Source organism: Podarcis melisellensis (assembly GCF_964234715.1).
Source record: "Podarcis melisellensis genome assembly, chromosome: 7".
Lineage (NCBI taxonomy): Eukaryota > Metazoa > Chordata > Lepidosauria > Squamata > Lacertidae > Podarcis > Podarcis melisellensis.
Window position 1 is genome coordinate 75,051,512 of NC_138539.1, and position 20,900 is coordinate 75,072,411.

Here is a 20,900-nt window from a genome sequence, read left to right on the forward strand (position 1 = left end):
GAAATTGTGACCCCGGAGCTAAGGGATTTTTTCAAAAAAATCTTTTTCTGCCGGTTAAGTTGTCTAGGGCTGGTTTCTTTTCCTGTGATAAAAAGCCTTCTTTTTCGACCGCCAAACCTATTTGGGGAGCATCTGCAACCATTTGACACGATTTTTGAGTGATTTGTCAAAAGTCAGGGATTTTTTCAAAAAAATCTTTTTCTGCCGGTTAAGTTGTCGAGGGCTGATTTCTTGTCCTGTGATAAAAAGCCTTCTGTTTCGACCGCCAAACCTCTCAGGGGAGCATTTCCAGCCATTTGGCACCATTTTTCAGTGATTTGCCAAAAGTCAGGTTTTTGATGAAATTGTGACCCCCCCCCCCCCGCTTATGGATTTTTTCAAAAAAATCTTTTTCTGTCGGTTAAGTTGTCGAGTGCTGATTTCTTGTCCTGTGATAAAAAGCCTTCTGTTTTGACCACCAAACCTTTCAGAGGAGCATTTCCAACCATTTGGCACCATTTTTCAGTGATTTGCCAAAAGTCAGGTTTTTTATGAAATTGTGACCGCGGGGCTTAGGGATTTTTTCAAAAAAATCTTTTTCTGCCGGTTAAGTTGTTGAGGGTTGATTTATTGTCCTGTTATAAAAAGCCTTCTGTCTGGACCGCCAAACCTCTCAGGGGAGCATTTCCAACCATTTGGCACCATTTTTCAGTGATTTGCCAAAAGTCAGGTTTTTTATGAAATTGTGACCCCGGGGCTTAGGGATGTTTTCAAAAAAATCTTTTTCTGCCGGTTAAGTTGTCGAGGGCTGATTTCTTGTCCTGTGATAAAAAGCCTTCTGTTTCGACCGCCAAACCTCTCAGGGGAGCATTTCCAACCATTTGGCACCATTTGTCAGTGATTTGCCAAAATCAGATTTTTGATGAAATTGTGACCCCGGAGCTAAGGGATTTTTTCAAAAAAATCTTTTTCTGCCGGTTAAGTTGTCGAGGGCTGATTTCTTTTCCTGTGATAAAAAGCCTTCTTTTTCGACCGCCAAACCTCTCAGGGGAGCATCTGCAACCATTTGGCACCATTTTTGAGTGATTTGTCGAAAGTCAGGGAATTTTTCAAAAAAATCTTTTTCTGCCGGTTAAGTTGTCGAGGGCTGATTTCCTTTCATGTGATAAAAAGCCTTCTGTTTCAACCACCAAACCTCTCAGGGGAGAATTTTCAACCAATTTGCACCATTCTTGAGTGATTTGCCAAAAGTCAGGTTTTTTATGAAATTGTGACCGCGGGGCTTAGGGATTTTTTCAAAAAAATATTTTTCTGCCGGTTAAGTTGTCGAGGGCTGATTTCTTGTCCTGTGATAAAAAGCCTTCTGTTTCGACCGCCAAACCTCTCAGGGGAGCATTTCCAACCATTTGACAGCATTTTTGAGTGATTTGCCAAAAGTCAGGTTTTTAATGAAATTGTGACCCCGGGGCTTAGGGATTTTTTCAAAAAAATCTTTTGCTGCCGGTTAAGTTGTCAAGGGCTGAATTCCTTTCCTGTGATAAAAAGCCTTCTGTTTCGACCGCCAAACCTCTCAGGGGAGCATTTCCAACCATTTGGAACCATTTTTGAGTGATTTGCCAAAAGTCAGATTTTTGATGAAATTATGACCCCCCCCCTGCTTATAGATTTTTTCAAAAAAAACTTTTTCTGCCGGTAAAGTTGTCGAGGGTGGTTTCTTGTCCTGTGATAAAAAGCCTTCTGTTTTGACCGCCAAACCTCTCAGGGGAGCATTTCCAACCATTTGGCACCATTTTTCAGTGATTTGCCAAAAGTCAGGTTTTTGATGAAATTGTGACCCCCCCCCCCTGCTTATAGATTTTTTCAAAAAAAACTTTTTCTGCCGGTAAAGTTGTCGAGGGCTGATTTCTTGTCCTGTGATAAAAAGCCTTCTGTTTTGACCGCCAAACCTTTCAGGGGAGCATTTCCAACCATTTGGCACCATTTTTCAGTGATTTGCCAAAAGTCAGGTTTTTAATGATATTGTGACCCCGGGGCTTAGGGATTTTTTTTAAAAAAATCTTTTTCTGGCGGTTAAGTTGTTGAGGGCTGATTTTTTGGTCCTGTGATAAAAAGCCTTCTGTTTTGACCGCCAAACATCTCAGAGGAGCATTTCCAACCATTTGGCACCATTTTTCAGTGATTTGCCAAAAGTCAGGTTTTTGATGAAATTGTGACCCCCCCCCCCCCGCTTATAGATTTTTTCAAAAAAAACTTTTTCTGCCGGTAAAGTTGTCGAGGGCTGATTTCTTGTCCTGTGATAAAAAGCCTTCTGTTTTGACCGCCAAACCTCTCAGGGGAGCATTTCCAACCATTTGGCACCATTTTTCAGTGATTTGCCAAAAGTCAGGTTTTTAATGATATTGTGACCCCGGGGCTTAGGCATTTTTTCAAAAAAATCTTTTTCTGCCGGTTAAGTTGTCGAGGGCTGATTTCTTGTCCTGTGATAAAAAGCCTTCTTTTTCGACCGCCAAACTTCTCAGGGGAGCATATCCAACCATTTGGCACCATTTTTGAGTGATTTGCCAAAAGTCAGATTTTTGATTAAATTGTGACCCCTGGGCTTAGGGATTTTTTCAAAAAAATCTTTTTCTTCCGGTTAAGTTGTTGAGGGCTGATTTCTTGTCCTGTGATAAAAAGCCTACTGTTTCAACCGCCAAACCTCTCAGGGGAGCATTTTCAACCATTTGGAACCATTTTTGAGTGATTTGAAAAAGTCAGATTTTTGATGAAATTGTGACCCCGGGGCTTATGGATTTTTTCATAAAAATCTTCTTCTGCCGGTTAAGTTGACAAGGGCTGACTTCTTGTCCTGTGATAAAAAGCCTTCTGTTTCAACCGCCAAACTTCTCAGGGGAGCATTTCCAACCACTTGGCACCATTTTTGAGTGATTTGCCAACAGTAAGATTTTTGATGAAATTGTGACCCCGGGGCTTAGAGATTTTTTCAAAAAAAATCTTTTTCTGCCGGTTAAGTTGTCAAGGGCTTATTTCCTTTCCTGTGATAAAAAGCCTTCTGTTTCGACCGCCAAACCTCTCAGGGGAGCATTTCCAACCATTTGGCACCATTTTTGAGTGATTTGCCAAAAGTCAGATTTTTTATGATATTGTGACCCCGGGGCTTAGGGATTTTTTCAAAAAAATCTTTTTCTGCCGGTTAAGTTGTTGAGGGCTGATTTTTTGTCCTGTGATAAAAAGCCTTCTGTTTTGGACCGCCAAACCTCTCAGGGGAGCATTTCCAACCATTTGGCACCATTTTTCAGTAATCTGCCAAAAGTCAGGTTTTTGATGAAATTGTGACACCCTCCCCCCTGCTTATAGATTTTTTCAAAAAAAATCTTTTTCTGCCGGTTAAGTTGTCAAGGGCTGATTTCTTGTTCTGTGATAAAAAGCATTCTGTTTTGACCGCCAAACCTCTCAGGGGAGCATTTCCAACCATTTGGCACCATTTTTCAGTGATTTGCCAAAAGTCAGGTTTTTAATGAAATTGTGACCCCGGGGCGTAGGGATTTTTTCAAAAAAATCTTTTTCTGCCGGTTAAGTTGTCAAGGGCTGATTTCTTGTTCTGTGATAAAAAGCCTTCTGTTTCGACCGCCAAACCTCTCATAGGAGCATATCCAACCACTTGGCACCATTTGTCAGTGATTTGCCAAAAGTCAGATTTTTGATGAAATTGTGACCCCGGGGCTTAGGGATTTTGTCAAAAAAATCTTTTTGTGCCGGTTAAGTTGTTGAGGGCTGATTTCTTTTCCTGTGATAAAAAGCCTTCTTTTTCGACCGCCAAACATCTCAGGGGAGCATTTCCAACCATTTGGCACCATTTGTCAATGATTTGCCAAAATCAGATTTTTGATGAAATTGTGACCCCGGAGCTAAGGGATTTTTTCAAAAAAATCTTTTTCTGCCGGTTAAGTTGTCGAGGGCTGATTTCTTTTCCTGTGATAAAAAGCCTTCTTTTTCGACCGCCAAACCTCTCAGGGGAGCATCTGCAACCATTTGGCACCATTTTTGAGTGATTTGTCGAAAGTCAGGGATTTTTTCAAAAAAATCTTTTTCTGCCGGTTAAGTTGTCGAGGGCTGATTTCCTTTCATGTGATAAAAAGCCTTCTGTTTCAACCACCAAACCTCTCAGGGGAGAATTTCCAACCATTTGGAACCATTTTTGAGTGATTTGCCAAAAGTCAGGTTTTTGATGAAATTGTGACCCCGGGGCTTAGGGTTTTTTTCAAAAAAATCTTTTTTTGCCGGTTAAGTTGTCGAGGGCTGATTTCTTGTCCTGTGATAAAAAGCCTTCTGTTTCGACCGCCAAACCTCTCAGGGGAGCATTTCCAACCATTTGGAACCATTTTTGAGTGATTTGCCAAAAGTCAGGTTTTTGATGAAATTGTGACCCCGGGGCTTAGGGATTTTTTCAAAAAAATCTTTTTCTTCCGGTTAAGTTGTTGAGGGCTGATTTCTTGTCCTGTGATAAAAAGCATTCTTTTTCGACCGCCAAACCTCTCAGGGGAGCATCTGCAACCATTTGGCACCATTTTTGAGTGATTTGTCGAAAGTCAGGTTTTTAATGAAATTGTGACCCCGGGGCTTAGGGATTTTTTCAAAAAAATATTTTTCTACCAGTTAAGTTGTTGTGGGCTGATTTCTTGTCCTGTGATAAAAAGCCTTCTGTTTCCACTGCCAAACCTCTCAAGGGAGCATTTCCAACCATTTGGCAACATTTTTGAGTGAATTGCCAAAAGTCAGATTTTTGATGAAATTGTGACCCCGGAGCTTAGGGATTTTTTCAAAAAAATCTTTTTTTGCCGGTTAAGTTGTTGAGGGCTGATTTCTTGTCCTGTGATAAAAAGCCTTCTTTTTCGACCGCCAAACCTCTCAGGGGAGCATTTCCAACCATTTGGAACCATTTTGGAGTGATTTGCCAAAAGTCAGGTTTTTGATGAAATTGTGACCCCGGGGCTTAGGGATTTTTGCAAAAAAATCTTTTTCTTCCGGTTAAGTTGTTGAGGGCTGATTTCTTGTCCTGTGATAAAAAGCATTCTTTTTCGACCGCCAAACCTCTCAGGGGAGCATCTGCAACCATTTGGCACCATTTTTGAGTGATTTGTCGAAAGTCAGGTTTTTAATGAAATTGTGACCCCGGGGCTTAGGGATTTTTTCAAAAAAATATTTTTCTACCAGTTAAGTTGTTGTGGGCTGATTTCTTGTCCTGTGATAAAAAGCCTTCTGTTTCCACTGCCAAACCTCTCAGGGGAGCATTTCCAACCATTTGGAACCATTTTTGAGTGATTTGCCAAATGTCAGATTTTTGATGAAATTGTGACCCCGGGGCTTAGGGATTTTTACAAAAAAATCTTTTTCTGCCCGTTAAGTTGTTGAGGGCTGATTTTTTGTCCTGTGATAAAAAGCCTTCTGTTTTGACCACCAAACCTCTCAGGGGAGCATTTCCAACCATTTGGCACCATTTTTCAGTGGTTTGCCAAAAGTCAGGTTTTTGATGAAATTGTGACCCCGGGGCTTAGGGATTTTTTCAAAAAAATCTTTTTCTGCCGGTTAAGTTGTCAAGGGCTGAATTCCTTTCCTGTGATAAAAAGCCTTCTGTTTCGACCGCCAAACCTCTCAGGGGAGCATTTCCAACCATTTGGCACCATTTTTGAGTGATTTGCCAAAAGTCAGATTTTTTATGATATTGTGACCCCGGGGCTTAGGGATTTTTACAAAAAAATCTTTTTCTGCCGGTTAAGTTGTTGAGGGCTGATTTTTTGTCCTGTGATAAAAAGCCTTCTGTTTTGGACCGCCAAACCTCTCAGGGGAGCATTTCCAACCATTTGGCACCATTTTTCAGTAATTTGCCAAAAGTCAGGTTTTTGATGGAATTGTGACACCCTCCCCCCTGCTTATAGATTTTTTCAAAAAAAATCTTTTTCTGCCGGTAAAGTTGTCGAGGGCTGATTTCTTGTCCTGTGATAAAAAGCCTTCTGTTTTGACCGCCAAACCTCTCAGGGGAGCATTTCCAACCATTTGGCACCATTTTTCAGTGATTTGCCAAAAGTCAGGTTTTTAATGAAATTGTGACCCCGGGGCGTAGGGATTTTTTCAAAAAAATCTTTTTCTGCCGGTTAAGTTGTCAAGGGCTGATTTCTTGTTCTGTGATAAAAAGCCTTCTGTTTCGACCGCCAAACCTCTCATAGGAGCATATCCAACCACTTGGCACCATTTGTCAGTGATTTGCCAAAAGTCAGATTTTTGATGAAATTGTGACCCCGGGGCTTAGGGATTTTGTCAAAAAAATCTTTTTGTGCCGGTTAAGTTGTTGAGGGCTGATTTCTTTTCCTGTGATAAAAAGCCTTCTTTTTCGACCGCCAAACATCTCAGGGGAGCATTTCCAACCATTTGGCACCATTTGTCAATGATTTGCCAAAATCAGATTTTTGATGAAATTGTGACCCCGGAGCTAAGGGATTTTTTCAAAAAAATCTTTTTCTGCCGGTTAAGTTGTCGAGGGCTGATTTCTTTTCCTGTGATAAAAAGCCTTCTTTTTCGACCGCCAAACCTCTCAGGGGAGCATCTGCAACCATTTGGCACCATTTTTGAGTGATTTGTCGAAAGTCAGGGATTTTTTCAAAAAAATCTTTTTCTGCCGGTTAAGTTGTCGAGGGCTGATTTCCTTTCATGTGATAAAAAGCCTTCTGTTTCAACCACCAAACCTCTCAGGGGAGAATTTCCAACCATTTGGAACCATTTTTGAGTGATTTGCCAAAAGTCAGGTTTTTGATGAAATTGTGACCCCGGGGCTTAGGGTTTTTTTCAAAAAAATCTTTTTTTGCCGGTTAAGTTGTCGAGGGCTGATTTCTTGTCCTGTGATAAAAAGCCTTCTGTTTCGACCGCCAAACCTCTCAGGGGAGCATTTCCAACCATTTGGAACCATTTTTGAGTGATTTGCCAAAAGTCAGGTTTTTGATGAAATTGTGACCCCGGGGCTTAGGGATTTTTTCAAAAAAATCTTTTTCTTCCGGTTAAGTTGTTGAGGGCTGATTTCTTGTCCTGTGATAAAAAGCATTCTTTTTCGACCGCCAAACCTCTCAGGGGAGCATCTGCAACCATTTGGCACCATTTTTGAGTGATTTGTCGAAAGTCAGGTTTTTAATGAAATTGTGACCCCGGGGCTTAGGGATTTTTTCAAAAAAATATTTTTCTACCAGTTAAGTTGTTGTGGGCTGATTTCTTGTCCTGTGATAAAAAGCCTTCTGTTTCCACTGCCAAACCTCTCAAGGGAGCATTTCCAACCATTTGGCAACATTTTTGAGTGAATTGCCAAAAGTCAGATTTTTGATGAAATTGTGACCCCGGAGCTTAGGGATTTTTTCAAAAAAATCTTTTTTTGCCGGTTAAGTTGTTGAGGGCTGATTTCTTGTCCTGTGATAAAAAGCCTTCTTTTTCGACCGCCAAACCTCTCAGGGGAGCATTTCCAACCATTTGGAACCATTTTGGAGTGATTTGCCAAAAGTCAGGTTTTTGATGAAATTGTGACCCCGGGGCTTAGGGATTTTTGCAAAAAAATCTTTTTCTTCCGGTTAAGTTGTTGAGGGCTGATTTCTTGTCCTGTGATAAAAAGCATTCTTTTTCGACCGCCAAACCTCTCAGGGGAGCATCTGCAACCATTTGGCACCATTTTTGAGTGATTTGTCGAAAGTCAGGTTTTTAATGAAATTGTGACCCCGGGGCTTAGGGATTTTTTCAAAAAAATATTTTTCTACCAGTTAAGTTGTTGTGGGCTGATTTCTTGTCCTGTGATAAAAAGCCTTCTGTTTCCACTGCCAAACCTCTCAGGGGAGCATTTCCAACCATTTGGAACCATTTTTGAGTGATTTGCCAAATGTCAGATTTTTGATGAAATTGTGACCCCGGGGCTTAGGGATTTTTACAAAAAAATCTTTTTCTGCCCGTTAAGTTGTTGAGGGCTGATTTTTTGTCCTGTGATAAAAAGCCTTCTGTTTTGACCACCAAACCTCTCAGGGGAGCATTTCCAACCATTTGGCACCATTTTTCAGTGGTTTGCCAAAAGTCAGGTTTTTGATGAAATTGTGACCCCGGGGCTTAGGGATTTTTTCAAAAAAATCTTTTTCTGCCGGTTAAGTTGTCAAGGGCTGAATTCCTTTCCTGTGATAAAAAGCCTTCTGTTTCGACCGCCAAACCTCTCAGGGGAGCATTTCCAACCATTTGGCACCATTTTTGAGTGATTTGCCAAAAGTCAGATTTTTTATGATATTGTGACCCCGGGGCTTAGGGATTTTTACAAAAAAATCTTTTTCTGCCGGTTAAGTTGTTGAGGGCTGATTTTTTGTCCTGTGATAAAAAGCCTTCTGTTTTGGACCGCCAAACCTCTCAGGGGAGCATTTCCAACCATTTGGCACCATTTTTCAGTAATTTGCCAAAAGTCAGGTTTTTGATGGAATTGTGACACCCTCCCCCCTGCTTATAGATTTTTTCAAAAAAAATCTTTTTCTGCCGGTAAAGTTGTCGAGGGCTGATTTCTTGTCCTGTGATAAAAAGCCTTCTGTTTTGACCGCCAAACCTCTCAGGGGAGCATTTCCAACCATTTGGCACCATTTTTCAGTGATTTGCCAAAAGTCAGGTTTTTAATGAAATTGTGACCCCGGGGCGTAGGGATTTTTTCAAAAAAATCTTTTTCTGCCGGTTAAGTTGTCAAGGGCTGATTTCTTGTTCTGTGATAAAAAGCCTTCTGTTTCGACCGCCAAACCTCTCATAGGAGCATATCCAACCACTTGGCACCATTTGTCAGTGATTTGCCAAAAGTCAGATTTTTGATGAGATTGTGACCCCGGGGCTTAGGGATTTTGTCAAAAAAATCTTTTTGTGCCGGTTAAGTTGTCGAGGGCTGATTTCTTTTCCTGTGATAAAAAGCCTTCTTTTTCGACCGCCAAACATCTCAGGGGAGCATTTCCAACCATTTGGCACCATTTGTCAATGATTTGCCAAAATCAGATTTTTGATGAAATTGTGACCCCGGAGCTAAGGGATTTTTTCAAAAAAATCTTTTTCTGCCGGTTAAGTTGTCGAGGGCTGATTTCTTTTCCTGTGATAAAAAGCCTTCTTTTTCGACCGCCAAACCTCTTAGGGGAGCATCTGCAACCATTTGGCACCATTTTTGAGTGATTTGTCGAAAGTCAGGGATTTTTTCAAAAAAATATTTTTCTACCAGTTAAGTTGTTGTGGGCTGATTTCTTGTCCTGTGATAAAAAGCCTTCTGTTTCCACTGCCAAACCTCTCAGGGGAGCATTTCCAACCATTTGGAACCATTTTTGAGTGATTTGCCAAATGTCAGATTTTTGATGAAATTGTGACCCCGGGGCTTAGGGATTTTTACAAAAAAATCTTTTTCTGCCCGTTAAGTTGTTGAGGGCTGATTTTTTGTCCTGTGATAAAAAGCCTTCTGTTTTGACCACCAAACCTCTCAGGGGAGCATTTCCAACCATTTGGCACCATTTTTCAGTGGTTTGCCAAAAGTCAGGTTTTTGATGAAATTGTGACCCCGGGGCTTAGGGATTTTTTCAAAAAAATCTTTTTCTGCCGGTTAAGTTGTCAAGGGCTGAATTCCTTTCCTGTGATAAAAAGCCTTCTGTTTCGACCGCCAAACCTCTCAGGGGAGCATTTCCAACCATTTGGCACCATTTTTGAGTGATTTGCCAAAAGTCAGATTTTTTATGATATTGTGACCCCGGGGCTTAGGGATTTTTACAAAAAAATCTTTTTCTGCCGGTTAAGTTGTTGAGGGCTGATTTTTTGTCCTGTGATAAAAAGCCTTCTGTTTTGGACCGCCAAACCTCTCAGGGGAGCATTTCCAACCATTTGGCACCATTTTTCAGTAATTTGCCAAAAGTCAGGTTTTTGATGGAATTGTGACACCCTCCCCCCTGCTTATAGATTTTTTCAAAAAAAATCTTTTTCTGCCGGTAAAGTTGTCGAGGGCTGATTTCTTGTCCTGTGATAAAAAGCCTTCTGTTTTGACCGCCAAACCTCTCAGGGGAGCATTTCCAACCATTTGGCACCATTTTTCAGTGATTTGCCAAAAGTCAGGTTTTTAATGAAATTGTGACCCCGGGGCGTAGGGATTTTTTCAAAAAAATCTTTTTCTGCCGGTTAAGTTGTCAAGGGCTGATTTCTTGTTCTGTGATAAAAAGCCTTCTGTTTCGACCGCCAAACCTCTCATAGGAGCATATCCAACCACTTGGCACCATTTGTCAGTGATTTGCCAAAAGTCAGATTTTTGATGAGATTGTGACCCCGGGGCTTAGGGATTTTGTCAAAAAAATCTTTTTGTGCCGGTTAAGTTGTCGAGGGCTGATTTCTTTTCCTGTGATAAAAAGCCTTCTTTTTCGACCGCCAAACATCTCAGGGGAGCATTTCCAACCATTTGGCACCATTTGTCAATGATTTGCCAAAATCAGATTTTTGATGAAATTGTGACCCCGGAGCTAAGGGATTTTTTCAAAAAAATCTTTTTCTGCCGGTTAAGTTGTCGAGGGCTGATTTCTTTTCCTGTGATAAAAAGCCTTCTTTTTCGACCGCCAAACCTCTTAGGGGAGCATCTGCAACCATTTGGCACCATTTTTGAGTGATTTGTCGAAAGTCAGGGATTTTTTCAAAAAAATCTTTTTCTGCCGGTTAAGTTATCGAGGGCTGATTTCCTTTCATGTGATAAAAAGCCTTCTGTTTCAACCACCAAACCTCTCAGGGGAGCATTTCCAACCATTTGGAACCATTTTTGAGTGATTTGCCAAAAGTCAGGTTTTTGATGAAATTGTGACCCCGGGGCTTAGGGTTTTTTCCAAAAAAATCTTTTTTTGCCGGTTAAGTTGTCGAGGGCTGATTTCTTGTCCTGTGATAAAAAGCCTTCTGTTTCGACCGCCAAACCTCTCAGGGGAGCATTTCCAACCATTTGGAACCATTTTTGAGTGATTTGCCAAAAGTCAGGTTTTTGATGAAATTGTGACCCCGGGGCTTAGGGATTTTTTCAAAAAAATCTTTTTCTTCCGGTTAAGTTGTTGAGGGCTGATTTCTTGTCCTGTGATAAAAAGCATTCTTTTTCAACCGCCAAACCTCTCAGGGGAGCATCTGCAACCATTTGGCACCATTTTTGAGTGATTTGTCGAAAGTCAGGTTTTTAATGAAATTGTGACCCCGGGGCTTAGGGATTTTTTCAAAAAAATATTTTTCTACCAGTTAAGTTGTTGTGGGCTGATTTCTTGTCCTGTGATAAAAAGCCTTCTGTTTCCACTGCCAAACCTCTCAGGGGAGCATTTCCAACCATTTGGCAACATTTTTGAGTGAATTGCCAAAAGTCAGATTTTTGATGAAATTGTGACCCCGGGGCTTAGGGATTTTTTCAAAAAAATCTTTTTTTGCCGGTTAAGTTGTTGAGGGCTGATTTCTTGTCCTGTGATAAAAAGCCTTCTTTTTCGACCGCCAAACCTCTCAGGGGAGCATTTCCAACCATTTGGAACCATTTTGGAGTGATTTGCCAAAAGTCAGGTTTTTGATGAAATTGTGACCCCGGGGCTTAGGGATTTTTTCAAAAAAAATTTTTTCTGCCGGTTAAGTTGTCAAGGGCTGATTTCTTGTCCTGTGATAAAAAGCCTTCTGTTTTGACCGCCAAACCTCTCAGGGGAGCATTTCCAACCATTTGGCACCATTTTTCAGTGATTTGCCAAAAGTCAGGTTTTTAATGAAATTGTGACCCCGGGGCGTAGGGATTTTTTCAAAAAAATCTTTTTCTGCCGGTTAAGTTGTCAAGGGCTGATTTCTTGTTCTGTGATAAAAAGCCTTCTGTTTCGACCGCCAAACCTCTCATAGGAGCATATCCAACCACTTGGCACCATTTGTCAGTGATTTGCCAAAAGTCAGATTTTTGATGAGATTGTGACCCCGGGGCTTAGGGATTTTGTCAAAAAAATCTTTTTGTGCCGGTTAAGTTGTCGAGGGCTGATTTCTTTTCCTGTGATAAAAAGCCTTCTTTTTCGACCGCCAAACATCTCAGGGGAGCATTTCCAACCATTTGGCACCATTTGTCAATGATTTGCCAAAATCAGATTTTTGATGAAATTGTGACCCCGGAGCTAAGGGATTTTTTCAAAAAAATCTTTTTCTGCCGGTTAAGTTGTCGAGGGCTGATTTCTTTTCCTGTGATAAAAAGCCTTCTTTTTCGACCGCCAAACCTCTTAGGGGAGCATCTGCAACCATTTGGCACCATTTTTGAGTGATTTGTCGAAAGTCAGGGATTTTTTCAAAAAAATCTTTTTCTGCCGGTTAAGTTATCGAGGGCTGATTTCCTTTCATGTGATAAAAAGCCTTCTGTTTCAACCGGCAAACCTCTCAGGGGAGCATTTCCAACCATTTGGCACCATTTTTCAGTGATTTGCCAAAAGTCAGATTTTTTCATGAAATTGTGACCCCGGGGCTTAGGGATTTTTACAAAAAAATCTTTTTCTGCCGGTTAAGTTGTCGAGGGCTGATTTCTTGTTCTGTGATAAAAAGCTAAGGGATTTTTTCAAAAAAATCTTTTTCTGCCTGTTAAGTTGTCAAGGGCTGATTTCTTGTCCTGTGATAAAAAGCCTTCTGTTTCGAACGCCAAACCTCTCAGGGGAGCATTTCCAATCATTTGGCAACATTTTTGAGTGAATAGCCAAAAGTCAGATTTTTGATGAAATTGTGACCCCGGGGCTAAGGGGTTTTTTCAAAAAAAACTTTTTCTACCAGTTAAGTTGTTGAGGGCTGATTTCTTGTCCTGTGATAAAAAGCCTTCTATTTCAACCGCCAAACCTCTCAGGGGAGCATTTCCAACCATTTGGCACCATTTTTCAGTGATTTGCAAAAAGTCAGGTTTTTTATGAAATTGTGAGCCCGGGGCTTAGGGATTTTTTCAAAAAAATTTTTTTCTTCCGGTTAAGTTGTTGAGGGCTGATTTCTTGACCTGTGATAAAAAGCCTTCTGTTTCGACCGCCAAACCTCTCAGAGGAGTATTTCCAACCATTTGGCACCATTTTTGAGTGATTTGCCAAAAGTCAGATTTTTGATGAAATGTTGACCCCGGGCCCGGCTTAGGGATGTTTTCAAAAAAATCTTTTTCTGCCGGTTAAGTTGTCAAGGGTTGATTTCCTTTCCTGTGATAAAAAGCCTTCTGCTTCGACCGCCAAACCTCTCAGGGGAGCATTTCTAACCATTTGGCACCATTTTTGACTGATTTGCCAAAAGTCAGATTTTTGGTGAAATTGTGACCCCAGGGCTTGGGAATTTTTACAAAAAAATCTTTTTCTGCTGGTTAAGTTGTTGGGGGCTGATTTCTTGTCCTGTGATAAAAAGCCTTCTGTTTTGACCGCCAAACCACTCAGGTGTGCTTTTGCAACCATTTGGCACCATTTGTCAGTGATTTGCCAAAAGTCAGATTTTTCATGATATTGTGACCCCGGGGCTTAGGGATTTTTTCAAAAAAATCTTTTTCTGCCGGTTAAGTTGTTGAGGGCTGATTTCTTGTCCTGTGATAAAAAGCCTTCTTTTTCGACCGCCAGACATCTCAAGGGAGCATTTCCAACCATTTGGCACCATTTTTCAGTGATTTGCAAAAAGTCAGGTTTTTTATGAAATTGTGAGCCCGGGGCTGAGGGATTTTTTCAAAAAAATTTTTTTCTTCCGGTTAAGTTGTTGAGGGCTGATTTCTTGACCTGTGATAAAAAGCCTTCTGTTTCGACCCCCAAACCTCTCAGGGGAGTATTTCCAACCATTTGGCACCATTTTTGAGTGATTTGCCAAAAGTCAGATTTTTGATGAAATGTTGACCCCGGGCCCGGCTTAGGGATGTTTTCAAAAAAATCTTTTTCTGCCGGTTAAGTTGTCAAGGGTTGATTTCCTTTCCTGTGATAAAAAGCCTTCTGCTTCGACCGCCAAACCTCTCAGGGGAGCATATCTAACCATTTGGCACCATTTTTGACTGATTTGCCAAAAGTCAGATTTTTGGTGAAATTGTGACCCCAGGGCTTGGGAATTTTTACAAAAAAATCTTTTTCTGCCGGTTAAGTTGTTGATGGCTGATTTCTTGTCCTGTGATAAAAAGCCTTCTGTTTTGACTGCCAAACCACTCAGGTGTGCTTTTGCAACCATTTGGCACCATTTTTCAGTGATTTGCCAAAAGTCAGATTTTTGATGAAATTGTGACCCCGGGGCTTAGGTATTTTTTCAAAAAAATCTTTTTCTACCGGTTAAGTTGTCAAGGGCTGAATTCCTTTCCTGTGATAAAAAGCCTTCTGTTTCGACCGCCAAACCTCTCAGGGGAGCATCAGCAACCATTTGGCACCATTTTTGAGTGATTTGCCAAAAGTCAGATTTTTGATGAAATGTTGACCCCGGGCCCGGCTTAGGGATGTTTTCAAAAAAATCTTTTTCTGCCGGTTCAGTTGTCAAGGGTTGATTTCCTTTCCTGTGATAAAAAGCCTTCTGCTTCGACCGCCAAACCTCTCAGGGGAGCATTTCTAACCATTTGGCACCATTTTTGACTGATTTGCCAAAAGTCAGATTTTTGGTGAAATTGTGACCCCAGGGCTTGGGAATTTTTACAAAAAAATCTTTTTCTGCCGGTTAAGTTGTTGAGGGCTCATTTCCTTTCATGTGATAAAAAGCCTTCTATTTCAACCGCCAATCCTCTCAGGGGAGCATTTCCAACCATTTGGAACCATTTTTGAGTGATTTGCCAAAAGTCAGATTTTTGATGAAATTGTGACCCCGGGGCTTAGGGATTTTTTCAAAAAAATCTTTTTCTGCCGGTTAAGTTGTCAAGGGCTGTATTCCTTTCCTGTGATAAAAAGCCTTCTGTTTCGACCGCCAAACCTCTCAGGGGAGTATTTCCAACCATTTGGAACCATTTTTGAGTGATTTGCCAAAAGTCAGGTTTTTGATGAAATTGTGACCCCGGGGCTTAGGGATTTTTTTCAAAAAAATCTTTTTCTTCGTGTTAAGTTGTTGAGGGCTGATTTCTTGTCCTGTGATAAAAAGCCTTCTGTTTCGACCGCCAAACCTCTCAGAGGAGTATTTCCAACCATTTGGCACCATTTTTGAGTGATTTGCCAAAAGTCAGATTTTTGATGAAATGTTGACCCCGGGCCCGGCTTAGGGATGTTTTCAAAAAAATCTTTTTCTGCCGGTTAAGTTGTCAAGGGTTGATTTCCTTTCCTGTGATAAAAAGCCTTCTGCTTCGACCGCCAAACCTCTCAGGGGAGCATTTCTAACCATTTGGCACCATTTTTGACTGATTTGCCAAAAGTCAGATTTTTGGTGAAATTGTGACCCCAGGGCTTGGGAATTTTTACAAAAAAATCTTTTTCTGCCGGTTAAGTTGTTGGGGGCTGATTTCTTGTCCTGTGATAAAAAGCCTTCTGTTTTGACCGCCAAACCACTCAGGTGTGCTTTTGCAACCATTTGGCACCATTTGTCAGTGATTTGCCAAAAGTCAGATTTTTCATGATATTATGACCCCGGGGCTTAGGGATTTTTTCAAAAAAATCTTTTTCTGCCGGTTAAGTTGTTGAGGGCTGATTTCTTGTCCTGTGATAAAAAGCCTTCTTTTTCGACCGCCAGACATCTCAAGGGAGCATTTCCAACCATTTGGCACCATTTTTCAGTGATTTGCAAAAAGTCAGGTTTTTTATGAAGTTGTGAGCCCGGGGCTTAGGGATTTTTTCAAAAAAATTTTTTTCTTCCGGTTAAGTTGTTGAGGGCTGATTTCTTGACCTGTGATAAAAAGCCTTCTGTTTCGACCCCCAAACCTCTCAGGGGAGTATTTCCAACCATTTGGCACCATTTTTGAGTGATTTGCCAAAAGTCAGATTTTTGATGAAATGTTGACCCCGGGCCCGGCTTAGGGATGTTTTCAAAAAAATCTTTTTCTGCCGGTTAAGTTGTCAAGGGTTGATTTCCTTTCCTGTGATAAAAAGCCTTCTGCTTCGACCGCCAAACCTCTCAGGGGAGCATTTCTAACCATTTGGCACCATTTTTGACTGATTTGCCAAAAGTCAGATTTTTGGTGAAATTGTGACCCCAGGGCTTGGGAATTTTTACAAAAAAATCTTTTTCTGCCGGTTAAGTTGTTGAGGGCTGATTTCCTTTCCTGTGATAAAAAGCCTTCTGTTTTGACCGCCAAACCACTCAGGTGTGCTTTTGCAACCATTTGGCACCATTTTTCAGTGATTTGCCAAAAGTCAGATTTTTGATGAAATTGTGACCCCGGGGCTTAGGTATTTTTTCAAAAAAATCTTTTTCTACCGGTTAAGTTGTCAAGGGCTGAATTCCTTTCCTGTGATAAAAAGCCTTCTGTTTCGACCGCCAAACCTCTCAGGGGAGCATCAGCAACAATTTGGCACCATTTTTGAGTGATTTGCCAAAAGTCAGATTTTTGATGAAATGTTGACCCCGGGCCCGGCTTAGGGATGTTTTCAAAAAAATCTTTTTCTGCCGGTTAAGTTGTCGAGGGCTGATTTCTTGTCCTGTGATAAAAAGCCTTCTTTTTCGAACGCCAAACCTCTCAGGGGAGCATTTCCAACCATTTGGCACCATTTTTGAGTGATTTGCCAAAAGTCAGATTTTTGATGAAATTGTGACTCCGGGGCTTAGGGATTTTTTCAAAAAAATCTTTTTCTGCCGGTTAAGTTGTCGAGGGCTGATTTCTTGTCCTGTGATAAAAAGCCTTCTGTTTCAACCGCCAATCCTCTCAGGGGAGCATTTCCAACCATTTGGAACCATTTTTGAGTGATTTGCCGAAAGTCAGATTTTTGATGAAATTGTGACCCCGGGGCTTAGGGATTTTTTCAAAAAAATCTTTTTCTGCCGGTTAAGTTGTCAAGGGCTGTATTCCTTTCCTGTGATAAAAAGCCTTCTGTTTCGACCGCCAAACCTCTCAGGGGAGTATTTCCAACCATTTGGAACCATTTTTGAGTGATTTGCCAAAAGTCAGGTTTTTGATGAAATTGTGACCCCGGGGCTTAGGGATTTTTTTTCAAAAAAATCTTTTTCTTCCGGTTAAGTTGTTGAGGGCTGATTTCTTGTCCTGTGATAAAAAGCATTCTTTTTCGACCGCCAAACCTCTCATGGGAGCATCTGCAACCATTTGGCACCATTTTTGAGTGATTTGTCAAAAGTCAGGTTTTTAATGAAATTGTGACCCCGGGGCTTAGGGATTTTTTCAAAAAAATATTTTTCTACCAGTTAAGTTGTTGTGGGCTGATTTCTTGTCCTGTGATAAAAAGCCTTCTGTTTCCACTGCCAAACCTCTCAGGGGAGCATTTCCAACCATTTGGCAACATTTTTGAGTGAATTGCCAAAAGTCAGATTTTTGATGAATTTGTGACCCCGGGGCTTAGGGATTTTTTCAAAAAAATCTTTTTTTGCCGGTTAAGTTGTTGAGGGCTGATTTCTTGTCCTGTGATAAAAAGCCTTCTTTTTCGACCGCCAAACCTCTCAGGGGAGCATTTCCAACCATTTGGAACCATTTTTGAGTGATTTGCCAAAAATCAGGTTTTTGATGAAATTGTGACCCCGGGGCTTAGGGATTTTTTCAAAAAAATCTTTTTCTTCCGGTTAAGTTGTTGAGGGCTGATTTCTTGTCCTGTGAGAAAAAACATTCTTTTTCGACCGCCAAACCTCTCAGGGGAGCATCTGCAACCATTTGGCACCATTTTTGAGTGATTTGTCGAAAGTCAGGTTTTTAATGAAATTGTGACCCCGGGGCTTAGGGATTTTTTCAAAAAAATATTTTTCTACCAGTTAAGTTGTTGTGGGCTGATTTCTTGTCCTGTGATAAAAAGCCTTCTGTTTCCACTGCCAAACCTCTCAGGGGAGCATTTCCAACCATTTGGAACCATTTTTAAGTGATTTGCCAAAAGTCAGATTTTTGATGAAATTGTGACCCCGGGGCTTAGGGATTTTTACAAAAAAATCTTTTTCTGCCCGTTAAGTTGTTGAGGGCTGATTTTTTGTCCTGTGATAAAAAGCCTTCTGTTTTGACCACCAAACCTCTCAGGGGAGCATTTCCAACCATTTGGCACCATTTTTGAGTGGTTTGCCAAAAGTCAGTTTTTTGATGAAATTGTGACCCCTGGGCTTAGGGATTTTTTCAAAAAAATCTTTTTCTGCCGGTTAAGTTGTCGAGGGCTGATTTCTTGTCCTGTGATAAAAAGCCTTCTTTTTCGACCGCCAAACCTCTCAGGGTTGCATCAGCAACCATTTGGCACCATTTTTGAGTGATTTGTCGAAAGTCAGGGATTTTTTCAAAAAAATCTTTTTCTGCCGGTTAAGTTGTTGAGGGCTCATTTCCTTTCATGTGATAAAAAGCCTTCTATTTCAACCACCAAACCTCTCAGGGGAGAATTTCCAACCATTTGGAACCATTTTTGAGTGATTTGCCGAAAGTCAGATTTTTGATGAAATTGTGACCCCGGGGCTTAGGGGTTTTTTCAGAAAAATCTTTTTCTTCCGGTTAAGTTGTCGAGGGCTGAGTTCTTGTCCTGTGATAAAAAGCCTTCTTTTTCGAACGCCAAACCTCTCAGGGGAGCATTTCCAACCATTTGGCACCATTTTTGAGTGATTTGCCAAAAGTCAGGTTTTTGATGAAATTGTGACCCCGGGGCTTAGGGATTTTTTCAAAAAAATCTTTTTCTGCCGGTTAAGTTGTCGAGGGCTGATTTCTTGTCCTGTGATAAAAAGCCTTCTGTTTCAACCGCCAAACCTCTCAGGGGAGCATTTCCAACCATTTGGACCCATTTTTGAGTGATTTGCCAAAAGTCAGATTTTTGATGAAATTGTGACCCCGGGGCTTAGGGATTTTTTCAAAAAAATCTTTTTCTTCCGGTTAAGTTGTTGAGGGCTGATTTCTTGTCCTGTGATAAAAAGCCTTCTTTTTCAACCGCCAAACCTCTCAGGGGAGCATCTGCAACCATGTGGCACCATTTTTGAGTGATTTGCCAAAAGTCAGGGATTTTTTCAAAAAAATCTTTTTCTGCCGGTTAAGTTGTCGAGGGCTGATTTCCTTTCATGTGATAAAAAGCCTTCTGTTTCAACCACCAAACCTCTCAGGGGAGAATTTCCAACCATTTGGAACCATTTTTGAGTGATTTGCCAAAAGTCAGATTTTTGATGAAATTGTGACCCCGGGGCTTAGGGATTTTTACAAAAAAATCTTTTTCTGCCGGTTAAGTTGTCGAGGGCTGATTTCTTGTCCTGTGATAAAAAGCCTTCTGTTTCGACCGCCAAACCTCTCAGGGGAGCATTTCCAACCATTTGGCACCATTTTTCAGTGATTTGCCAAAAGTCAGGTTTTTGATGAAATTGTGACCCCCCCCCCCCTGCTTATAGATTTTTTCAAAAAAATCTTTTTCTGCCAGTTAAGTTGTCGAGGGCTGATTTGTTGTCCTGTGATAAAAAGCCTTCTTTTTCGAACGCCAAACCTCTCAGGGGAGCATTTCCAACCATTTGGCACCATTTTTGAGTGATTTGCCAAAAGTCAGGTTTTTGATGAAATTGTGACCCCGGGGCTTAGGGATTTTTTCAAAAAAATCTTTTTCTGCCGGTTAAGTTGTCGAGGGCTGATTTCTTGTCCTGTGATAAAAAGCCTTCTGTTTCAACCGCCAAACCTCTCAGGGGAGCATTTCCAACCATTTGGAACCATTTTTGAGTGATTTGCCAAAAGTCAGATTTTTGATGAAATTGTGACCCCGGGGCTTAGGGATTTTTTCAAAAAAATCTTTTTCTTCCGGTTAAGTTGTTGAGGGCTGATTTCTTGTCCTGTGATAAAAAGCCTTCTTTTTCGACCGCCAAACCTCTCAGGGGAGCATCTGCAACCATGTGGCACCATTTTTGAGTGATTTGCCAAAAGTCAGGGATTTTTTCAAAAAAATCTTTTTCTGCCGGTTAAGTTGTCGAGGGCTGATTTCCTTTCATGTGATAAAAAGCCTTCTGTTTCAACCACCAAACCTCTCAGGGGAGAATTTCCAACCATTTGGAACCATTTTTGAGTGATTTGCCAAAAGTCAGATTTTTGATGAAATTGTGACCCCGGGGCTTAGGGATTTTTACAAAAAAATCTTTTTCTGCCGGTTAAGTTGTCGAGGGCTGATTTCTTGTCCTGTGATAAAAAGCCTTCTGTTTCGACCGCCAAACCTCTCAGGGGAGCATTTCCAACCATTTGGCACCATTTTTCAGTGATTTGCCAAAAGTCAGGTTTTTGATGAAATTGTGACCCCCCCCCCCTGCTTATAGATTTTTTCAAAAAAATCTTTTTCTGCCAGTTAAGTTGTCGAGGGCTGATTTGTTGTCCTGTGATAAAAAGCCTTCTTTTTCGAACGCCAAACCTCTCAGGGGAGCATTTCCAACCATTTGGCACCATTTTTGAGTGATTTGCCAAAAGTCAGGGATTTTTTCAAAAAAATCTTTTTCTGCCGGTTAAGTTGTCAAGGGCTGATTTCTTGTCCTGTGATAAAAAGCCTTTTTCGAACACCAAACATCTCAGGGGAGCATTTCCAACCATTTGGCAACATTTTTGAGTGATTTGCCAAAAGTCAGATTTTTTATGATATTGTGACCCCGGGGCTTAGGGTTTTTTTCAAAAAAATCTTTTTCTGCCAGTTAAGTTGTTGAGCGCTGATTTCTTGTCCTGTGATAAAAAGCCTTCTGTTTCGACCGCCAAACATCTCAAGGGAGCATTTCCAACCATTTGGCACCATTTTTCAGTGATTTGCAAAAAGTCAGGTTTTTTATGAAATTGTGACCCCGGGGCTTAGGGATTTTTTCAAAAAAATCTTTTTCTTCCGGTTAAGTTGTCGAGGGCTGAT